The sequence below is a fragment of the Puma concolor genome, chromosome D3 (assembly GCF_028749965.1).
Source record: "Puma concolor isolate L17-30 chromosome D3, mPumCon1.1.hap2, whole genome shotgun sequence".
NCBI classification, from domain to species: Eukaryota; Metazoa; Chordata; class Mammalia; order Carnivora; family Felidae; genus Puma; species Puma concolor.
This window is the reverse complement of record NC_141678.1, coordinates 16,190,754-16,201,833: the sequence shown is the minus strand read 5'-3', so window position 1 is coordinate 16,201,833 and position 11,080 is coordinate 16,190,754.

Genomic DNA, 11,080 nt, shown 5'->3' with positions numbered 1-11,080 from the left:
CCCGCTTCACATCCTCTATCCCCCTCTTTCTCTGACCCTCCCTTGCTCTCTCTCTCAAAAATAAATAAACATAAAAAGAAAATAACTCTCAACTCCATGTTCTTAGGTGCAGGTAACTTAAAAAAAAGTATTTTTTGCTGATAACTTAAATAATGCATGCTCATCACTTAAAAATAAAAAAAAAAAATAAAAAGACTGAAATATGTGTGGCCCAGATGTAGCAAGGCCCCCAAGATGGCCACAGCTCCTACCTTGCAGCCTCCCTGGGGCCACATTCAGCACGTAAGTGCAATCCTAGCAAACCAGGTCTAGTTGGTGACACACTACTAAGTGATACAGCTCGGCTGAAGATTTTTTTGAGAAGGTGGGGGAAAGAAGTGTTACCTTGCATACCACATGGCAAAACCTCACCGTAATTCCCTTTAAACGTCTTCGTTCCGCTAAAATTTCCTCTCTCTTAAAATTTTTTTTTATTATTTATTTTCGAGAGAGAAAGGTAGTGTGAATGGGGGAGGGGCAGACAGAGAGAGGGACAGAGGACCTGAGGCGGGCTCTGTGCTGATAGCAGACAGTCTGATGCAGGGCTCGAACTCACAAACTGTTTGATCGTGACCTGAAATGAAGTTGGATGCTAACCAACTGAGCCACCCAGATGCCCCCTCCCCCCTCTCTTTTTTTAAGTTTATTTTATTTTATTTTAAGAGAGAGTGTGTGCATGCATGGGAAGAGCAGAGAGGGAGAGAGAGAGAGAGAGAGGAAGAGAGAGAGAAAATCCCAAGTAGGTTCCTTGACATGGGGCTCAGACTCACAAACTGAGATCATGACCTGAGCCTAAACCAAGAATCTGACGCTTAACCAACTGAGCCACCCAAGTGTCCCTAAAATTTCCTCTCTAAATGTCAGCCTCCTCTCCTCCCTCCCCTTCCTCCTTCCCTGTCTCTGTCTTTATTCCCTCTCTTAACCTAAATCCTCCCTGGATTTTTAGGACAACTCCTTTCTGGCTCTCAACTTGCCTATCCCACTCAAAAGGACAAAAGCTCAGTAGATGCCTCATCTTACTCTGATCCTTTTTTGAAGGAAGCAGTTCCATATCCATCAACTATTTGTCAAGAAAGGCTGGGAGTGGCGGCTGGAGAGGGAGGCTTGGGAGACCCGATTGATGGTGTGTTTATCTTCTCAGTCCTGCATTCAGTGAAATCATGTTGGTAGCTTGAAATGGGCTACGGTTCGAGTATTTACATCACAGAAATTGGCAAACACTATAAACCAGGGTCCCCACCTCCAAAGAGCTAGATTTAAACATTTACCAGCACACCACTGGATCCATCCTGCAACAGGCATATAAGAGTTTCACCAAATAGAAACAGGTTTTCTTCTGCAGAAGGCAGTGCCCAGGGCTGCGGTGGGGGTGGAAGATAATTTCTGAGGCCAAGAAAATAAGAGCTTTTCTCCATACTGTTACATATATAATGTATATAGAAAGTATAACTCTCATTTCTTTACCACTTTACAACATGAATTATCCCTAAGATAACTATTGTTTAGTTGTGTATATATTTCCCTCATTTTCCCCAAGTATATGTTAACAGATATTCATGTTATTTGTATGGGATTATGCCACATATTTTGTTTATATCTTACTCTTTTTTTTTTTTTTTAAATCTAAGGAGGAATCTTGGATATTTTCCTTTGTGCACATGAAGTCATTGTTAAAAATGGATACATAGTATTTAATTGTGTGGCTCTGCCATAATTAATTTAACCCAGTCCTTATGAATGCAGGTTTGTCTTTTTCAGTTATCACTATTATTTTCTGTTAGGTAAAGGTGTTTCCCCCTCCCCCCCCCCATAAATTCCCGGAGGAAGAATTGCAGGGACAAAAGGTCAAAAACATTTTCTACTTTTATAGGTATTGCCAAAATTGCCCTCCGAAAAGGTTTCTGCTGATTAAGGTTTCCACTAACAGTGTATGATAGGATTGTTTTAAAAAATGACTTTTCAGGGGCGCCTGGGTGGCGCAGTCGGTTGAGCGTCCGACTTCAGCCAGGTCACCATCTCGCGGTCCGTGAGTTCGAGCCCCGCGTCGGGCGCTGGCCTGATGGCTCGGAGCCTGGAGCCTGTTTCCGATTCTGTGTCTCCCTCTCTCTCTGCCCCTCCCCCGTTCATGCTCTGTCTCTCTCTCTGTCCCAAAAATAAATAAAAAACGTTGAAAAAAAAATTAAAAAAAAAAAAAAAAAAGACTTTTCAGATAAAATTTAATGCTTTAATTGTTGTTGGCAGCCACAGCTGGGCCTTAGCAGTGATGATTTGATTGATTTCCTCATGAGCCTTCTGTTCCCTCTTCCTGGCTCCTATCCTCATCTCATTGTGCCCACTGGAAATGCCTTTCCCACATAAGTACATCCCACCCATTCTTCCAGATTTATTACAAATCCACTCCCTAGCTTAGTGGCTCTCAACTGGGGACATTTGGCAATATCTAAAGACATTTCTGTTTGTCACAACTGGAGGTGGAGGGTGCTGCTGGCTTCTGGTGGGTAGAGGCCAGAGATATTGCTTAGCATCCTGCAATGCACGGGAAGCCCTTCATATTAAAGAATGATCCAGCCCCAAATGTCAAAAGTGCTAAGACTGAGAAGCCCTACTATCGCTCGATCGCTTTCTCCCTTCTCTGAACACTTTATGCTTCCTGTCCTTTCTTCAGTTTGGGCACGTACTGGATGGTTTTACTTTATCGATTACCCTCTGTATCAGTCCTTTTGTTTGGAAGTGACTGAACTTTTGATTTGAATTAATTTAAATAGTAAAGGGAACTTATTGGCTTACATAACTGAAATGTTCTGAGGTTATGCTAATTTCAAGTGATGCTTAATTCGGTGACTCAAATGATGTCACCAAGAACCCAGTTTACTTCCAGTGTTTTTCCTTAGACGTGGTCAGTTTCATCCTAAGCTTCCTCTCCCTCACAGACTTGTAGCATCAACATTAGTACATATCTAATTTCCCATCTTCGTGTTCTGCTGTCCAGGGTGGACAGGCAGTACAGTAGCCACTAGCCACATGCGGCTGTTGAGAAATGTGGCTAGTCCAAACTGAGGTGTGCTATAAGTATAAAATGTAAAACACATTTAAAACATTAAAAAATTTTTATTATTTATTTTTAGGGGGGGAGGGGCAGAGACAAAGGGGGACAGGGGATCTGAAGCAGGCTCTGTGCTGAACCACAAACCATGAGATCATGACCTGAGCCGAAGTTGGATGCTCAACCAACTGAGCCACCCAGGTGCCCCCCACATTTTATTTTATTTTTTTATTTTCACTTATTTTTGAGACAGATAGAGACAGAGCATGAGCAGGGGAGGGGCAGAGAGAGAGGGAGACACAGAATCCGAAGCAGGCTCCAGGCTCTGAGCTGTCAGCACAGGGCCTGACACGGGGCTGGAACTCACGGACCGTGAGATCATGACCTGAGCTGAAGTCGGACGCTCAACTGACTGAGCCACCCAGACGCCCCTACACATTTTAGATTTTAAAAACCTTAGTATGAAAGAAACCATAAATATCTATTAATAATTTTATACTAGTTACATATTGAAATGATAATGTTTTAGGTATATTGGGTCAAATAGAATAACGTAGTATTAACATATTATTTATTTATTAACACAAATTAACATATTATAATTTATTAACATAAATTAGTTTCACTTGTTTCTTTTCGCTTTCTAAAATGTGGCTACTAGGAAACTGACACTTGCGTATGAAGCTCACATTATATTTCTACTGGATAGCATTGGTGCAGAGGAAGAGCCTCTTCTGGAGACTTCCTCAAGAGTCAAGGGATTTTCTTTTCCAGAGGCCCCAGTAAACTTCTTACTTTTCATTGCCTTCGGTCGGGCTGCTGCATCAATTGTGAACCAATCACTGTAGGGGAAAGGTATGAGGTAAGCTGATTGGCTGATGCTAGGCGTAGGTCAGTCTCTGGAGGGTGGGATTAATCCCACCGGAAGCTTCTGGTTGAGAAGATGTAGGAAGGAGGGGGCTCTCAAACAACGGACATTTGGGATTCTGTTTCCAGAAGGTAGGGTAAGAAATGTCTACCCTCTGGGCGCCGGGGTGGCTCAGTCGGTTAAGCGTCTGTCTTTGGCTCAGGTCATGATCTCACAGTTTGTGAGTTCAAGCCCCACATCTGGCTGTGTTCCGACAGCTCAGAGCCTGGAGCCGCTTTGGATTCTGTGTCTCCCTCTCTCTCTGCCCCTCCCCTGCTTGTGCTCTGTCTCTGTGTTTCTTTCAAGAATAAGTAAAAAATAAAAACACCAGAAATGTCTACTCTCATCTCCTGTGTGCTCATTATTTAAAAATTCAAACACGGTGGACAAAAGTTGTCCACGATATCCTTTGGGCTTATGGTCTTTTTGCCCTCTCTTAGTTAAGGCTGTAGAGCAGTTTCCATCTGGGTTATAAACATCTTGAGATCATGCCTCATTATCCTTTGCTTCACCAATTTATGGCTAACACTGTTCTTTGCCCAGAAGAGGCACTAGCAACCGAGCTGGTGATAGTGGTGATGGTAGAGACCTCTCTGAACACATCGAGAGAGGTGTGTGTCGACCGGGGGTGGGGGGGGGGGAAGGGGTATCCAAGCCTACAGGGGACGTGTGCCCTGTAGAGTAGCAGTGTGGATTCTCAGTATTCGGAGGGGAGGTAACTACGAAAGGGAGAAAGAAGGAGCAGATAAGAAGATAAGAGAATCTTCCAAGATTGCCTTCAATTGTGTGGTAAATGCTATTCTTGAATTAAAGGATTCACAGCAGAGGACAAATCACCTGTCAATCATGGGGATGGAGTCATCTTCATTTAAACCAAGTCAGGACCATTTATACTAAGGTGACGTCAGCAGTCAGTTTAGACAACTCGGAAGACAGACTCTAAGGTGAGTCCCGTGATCCTCGCCTCCTGATGTTCAAGTCCTAGTGTGATCCCTTCCCCTTCAGTGTGTGTGGGACCTGTGACTTGCTTCTAACCAAGACAATATGGCAAAAGCGATGGGCTGTCATGTCTGTGGTTCAGCTACTTATGATCGCAAGGTCTGTCTTGCTGGAAGACTCACCTTTCTAGCCTTGAGGAAGCAAGCTGCCGTCTTGTGAGCTTCTCTGCGGATGGGGCCACAAGGCAAGAAACTGAGGGCAACCTCCACAGTAAACCAGCAAGAAACTACAGCTATAGCTTTCAAGGAAATGAATGGTGCTGGCAGCCACATGAGCTTAAAAGCAGATTCTTCCCGGGCGCCTGGGTGGCTCAGTCAGTTAAGCATCCGACTTGGGCTCAGGTCATGATCTCATGGCTCATGAGTTTGAGCTCTGCATCAGGCTCTACGCTGACAGCTCAGAGCTTGGAGCCTGCTTCAGGTTCTGTGTCTCTGTCTCTCTCTGCCCCTCCCCTGCTCGCACTCTCTCTCTCTCTCTCTCTCTCTCGAAAATAAATAAACATTAAAAAAAAAAAAAAAAGCAGATTCTTCCCCAGTCAAATCCTGATATGGGACTGCTACCCTGGCCAAAACCTTGGCTACATCTTGGCAGAGGATTTGGCTCAGCTGTGCCTGGACTCAGAGGAACTGTGAGGTAATAAATGTGTGTTAGTTTATGCTGCTAAGTTGGTGGCGATATTTCCACGCAGCATTAGATAATGAATACGGACAGGCCTGAGTGATGTACTCCTTTTAAATTTTTTTTTTTCAACGTTTATTTATTTTTGGGACAGAGAGAGACAGAGCATGAACGGGGGAGGGGCAGAGAGAGAGGGAGACACAGAATCGGAAACAGGCTCCAGGCTCCGAGCCATCAGCCCAGAGCCCGACGCGGGGCTCGAACTCACGGACCGCGAGATCGTGACCTGGCTGAAGTCGGACGCTTAACCGACTGCGCCACCCAGGCGCCCCAATGTACTCCTTTTAATTTGCAGCACCTTACAGGGTTGTTCTCATTTTATAGGGTAGCAGTGAATGGAAAGACATTCCGGTGGTTCAGAAAACAAAAGACTATCTCCATAAGTTACCATGGTGTGATCGGGCCCAATTTCTGTCATTGGTTGGCTGCCATGAGTATTTCAAATAAATTTCAAACCTTAACGATTCCTTGTGCCTTGAAGAATCGTAGCGACGCAGAGTGAAAAACTGGTAGAGAATCTCAGATGCAATACCTTTGTGTTAGTGCTGAAACAGTTTTTAGCTTGGCAAAGGAAAGTGATCTGGGAGTTATGCTCCTGAAGTCACAAAGCCTTTATTTTCAAAGTCTGCTCCTTTAGACCCTACTAATGGCCAACAGAGAAAACCAGCTCAGAAGAGTGATCATCTTCAAACCACATCACCTCTTAACGAGAAATTTCAATTCTAAAAATATACCACCAAGCACACCGATTGAAAGAGAAATGTCTTAATGGTTGTGGAAAATCTTTATGCCCAGAAAAATTGGTCACATTAAGGCACTGCCTTGCTTTTGTCAGCAGTGAACACGAAGTGTGTTGATGCATCAATCCATTGTTCTTCCTTTTCAAGGATTTCACGCTAAATAACAGCAAACCGTGGGAGTTTACCAGATCAATTTATCCTATTCTCTTTCCTGCTCAGTGTGCACTAGAATCTACTATCTAATGTTTGTACATTTCCACTTTTAAATCTCTAGAATTTTTTGTGATTTACAGGTGGACCTTCTTTTTATGCCCTGAAACAATATATTCTTGGAGGTCTCTATGATATAAGGAGCATCCTAAAAGAGTTTGAACCTCGTGCTTGCCTTTGTAATAGAATAACTCTGGAGGAGGCAGCTGGGACTCAAATCTGTGGAAAAAAAAAAAAAAAAAAAAAAAAAAAAAAAAAGGTTTCATGGACCCCATGCTTAAAAGAGAGAAAGAAAGGGGCACCTGGGTGGCTCAGTCTGTCTTTGGTTCAGGTCATGATCTCACAGTTTGTGGGTTTGAGCCCCGCATCAGGCTCTGTGCTGACAGCTCAGAACCTGGAGCCTGATTCAGATTCTGTGTCTCCCTCTCTCTCTCTGCCCCTCCCCTGTTCATGCTCTGTCTCTCTTTCAAGAATAAATAAACATTAAAAAAAAGAGAGAGGGAGAAGAAAAAATTGGGGTACCTTCTCTCCTCTAAGAAGGTAGCAAATTTCTTTGTTATCTGCAGCCACACTCAGACTTCTACTCCAGGCTGTGTGGGGGGTAGAGATAGGGGAAGGGCTGACACTGTTCCCTCCCCCTCCCCGCCCCTACCCCGTGGGGAACTTTTCTTAGAGATGAAGGGTACTTGCCAGAAGGGAGGCCCCGGATGCATCTCATTTCCAGGGTGGTCATCTATTTGGGCTGTGAACTTGATGCGCTCTCTGAGCGTATGCTTTTTTCTTGGCTGATCTCTTGCATTTCTCCTTGCCAGAGAATTTTATTTTAGTTTCTTAAGTCTCTGCCACACCTCTCCCCCAAACCCTAAAGTTGGGGTGTTTTTGAATTGCATTTCCACAGCAGTCGCATTCCTTTCAACTGTATTGAGGTATAGTTTACATACAATAAACACACCATTTTAGAGATACATTTAGATGAGTTGTGACAAATGTATACACCATGTAACCACCTGTGCAATCAAGATATAGAATGTTCTCATCAGCCTCTGAAAGGTCCCTCATGTCCTTTTGTATGTAATTAATCCTCTTCTCCACCCCCAACCCCAGCTGCTTTCATTTTTTCCCCTTTCTAGAATGTTATATAAATGCAACTATACAGTGTGTACTCTTTTGTGTCTAACTTTTTCCCCTCAGTGTAACGATCTTGAGATTTCTCCATGTTGTTGCCTCTATCAAAAATATATTCCTTCTCACTGCGGAGTAGAATTCCATTGTGTAGGTAGACCATTATTTATTTATCCTGCTCCTCATTTTTATGTTAATTTGGGAAGAAAAAGAATTCTTACCAGGCTGATGCTTCCTATTTAGGAATAAGCCAAGCCTCTTCATTTTCTTACTCAAGTCTTGTTTGTGTCTGTAGTGAAGTTTTTTTTTTTAATTTTTTTTTCAACGTTTTTATTTATTTTTGGGACAGAGAGAGACAGAGCATGAACGGGGGAGGGGCAGAGAGAGAGGGAGACACAGAATCGGAAACAGGCTCCAGGCTCCGAACCATCAGCCCAGAGCCTGACGCGGGGCTCGAACTCACGGACCGCGAGATCGTGACCTGGCTGAAGTCGGACGCTTAACCGACTGCGCCACCCAGGCGCCCCTGTAGTCAAGTTTTATAGTCTTAATTTTTTTTTTCAACGTTTTTATTTATTTTTGGGACAGAGAGAGACAGAGCATGAACGGGGGAGGGGCAGAGAGAGAGGGAGACACAGAATCGGAAACAGGCTCCAGGCTCTGAGCCATCAGCCCAGAGCCCGACGCGGGGCTCGAACCCACGGACCGCGAGATCGTGACCTGGCTGAAGTCGGACGCTTAACCGACTGCGCCACCCAGGCGCCCCAGGTTTTATAGTCTTTATGTGGCCTCTGGTCTTTTCCTGTTGAGTTTATTTCTAGGAACTTGATATTTTGCTATTACTGGAATAGCATCTTTTCTCCATCACGTTAGCTCAATGGCTGCTGCTGGTATAATGGAAAGCAATTGATTTTTCTTTGCGTTCATCTTATTTTGGACTATCTTTTATACCTCTTGTTGGTCTTAATACTTTCTTTGAGTCTTCTGGATTTTTTAAGCTTACAGTCCTACCTAATGATAACACTATCTTCTTTTCTAAGAGTGATACTTACTTCCTTTTCTTGTTCTTGTGACTTCTGAGGAAAGGGAAAAAAAATGGGAAAGAAATGGCTGGGGTGTACAGGCAGAGAGGCAGAAAGGGGGCAAAACGAAGTAGCCTCAGCTCTCGCTCTTGGCTGGGGCATGAATGAATTAAGTGGACACCTTGGAACTTAGCTAATGGTATGAGCCGAGGGAGGGTAGTTGGAAAAGTCCAAGTAGGAGTCCATTTCCAATGTCAGAAATTTGGGTAGGACAAATTTCTAGTCACAGCTCCAAACATCAGAGAAGTTGTTTTGTTTTGTTCTGTTTTGTTTTGTTTTTAATTAAAATTTTTTTCTAGCATTTGGCGGCACCTGGGTGGCTCAGTCGGTTAAACTTCCAACTTCAGCTCAGGTCATAATCTCGTAGTTCGTGGGTTTGAGCCCTGCATCTGGCTCTGTGCTGACAGCTCGGAGCCTGGAGCCTGCTTCAGATTCCGTGTCTCCCTCTCTCTCTGCTCCTCCTCCGCTCACGCTGTCTCTCCCTCAAAAATAAATAAACATTAAAAAAGTTTTTTCTTCTAGCATTTAAAAGTAAAATTTAAGAATAGTTGATGGGGGGGCGCCTGGGCGGCGCAGTCGGTTAAGCGTCCGGCTTCAGCCAGGTCACGATCTCGCGGTCCGGGAGTTCGAGCCCCGCGTCGGGCTCTGGGCTGATGGCTCGGAGCCTGGAGCCTGTTTCCGATTCTGTGTCTCCCTCTCTCTCTGCCCCTCCCCCGTTCATGCTCTGTCTCTCTCTGTCCCAAAAATAAATTAAAAAAAACGTTGAAAAAAAAATTAAAAAAAAAAAAAGAATAGTTGATGGGGAAGAATAGTTGAATGTTGGGGTGCCTGGGTGGCTCAGTCGGTTGAACATCCAACTTCGGCTCAGGTCATGATCTCACAATTTGTGGGTTCAAGCCTTGTGTCGGGCTCTGTGCTGACAACTCAGAGCCTGGAGCCTGCTTCGGATTCTGTGTCTCCCTCTCTGTCTTCTCCTCCTCCACTCACGCTCTGTCTCTCAAAAATAAATAACAAAAAGAATAGTTGGCATGCAACATTAAATTAGTTCTAGGTATACTGTATAGTGATTGAGCAATTATATACATTACTAAATGCCCACCATGACAAGTGTATCACAGTATTATTGATTATATTCTCCATGCTGTACTTTTCATTTCCATGGCTCATTTGTAACTGGAAGTTGGTGTCTCTAATCTGCTTCATTCATTTTGTCCATTCAGAGGAGTTTTAAAGGAAGAAGGGAGAGTGGAAAGAGCATAAAAGAGAAGACCACCCCCACAGACCACCCTCCTTACTCTGACCTGTTCTGGGGAGGGGGCAGGTAAAATATTAGATGACACTACAAGGAACTGAGGAAACTTGAAGAAACCTGAAAACTAGGGTTTGCTAAGTATGACTTTGAAGAGTGTAAAAGGGAGGTTTGACAGAGAATGATTGAAGGAAGAAACTGGAAGAAAATTAAATTGCTTCTTTTTTGGAACACTCACTCAACAAACCAGTTGCATTTAAAATGTCAGCTGCATTTCTATTATTCCTATTTTAGGAAAGGGTGCAATTAAGAGGACCCGGGAGAAGGCATTGTCATTTGGGGTGAAAGCCCATCTATTTGATATTTTAAAAAACATCCCTTTCTGAATGGGAGTTGGATTTCACCTTTCGTGGTGCTATCACGTGGGCATCACCAGGAAAGTAAAATATAATCAAGGATTCTGTATTCGGACCGGCATGGGTACCGAAGGGGGCTGAATCCTGCAGTTACCCTATTGGGCCACTAGATAGCGCCTCTGCTTCGGTGAGGCAAATGCAAAACAAGCCGCACTTTAAACGTAAAGAAGTCACTGACTGAAGTAATTTTGAAGGCAGGAGCCTAAAGCCTACTGGACGTGAAGTATAGGGGTTTATTAGACAGTGCGGAATGAGTGCGATCTGGAGTAATGCCTGAATTTCATATAAAAGATTCTTTTACTAAGCGAGGAAAATAAAAATAAATAGGCACAATGAGATGCCCACTTGATACCCCTAGGATGGCTAATATAAAAAGACCAGCACAGAAAATAACATGCACTGGTGAAGATATGGAGAAATTGGAGCCCTGATGCCTTGCTAGTGGGAACGTAAAAGGGTATAGCTGCTGTGGAAAAGCTCGGAAGCTTTGGCAGTTTTTCCAAAAATTGAATGTAGCATACCCTATGATCCAGCAACTCAACTCCTAAGTAGATGCGCCCAAAGATTTGAAAGCAGGGACTCAAACAGACGCTTG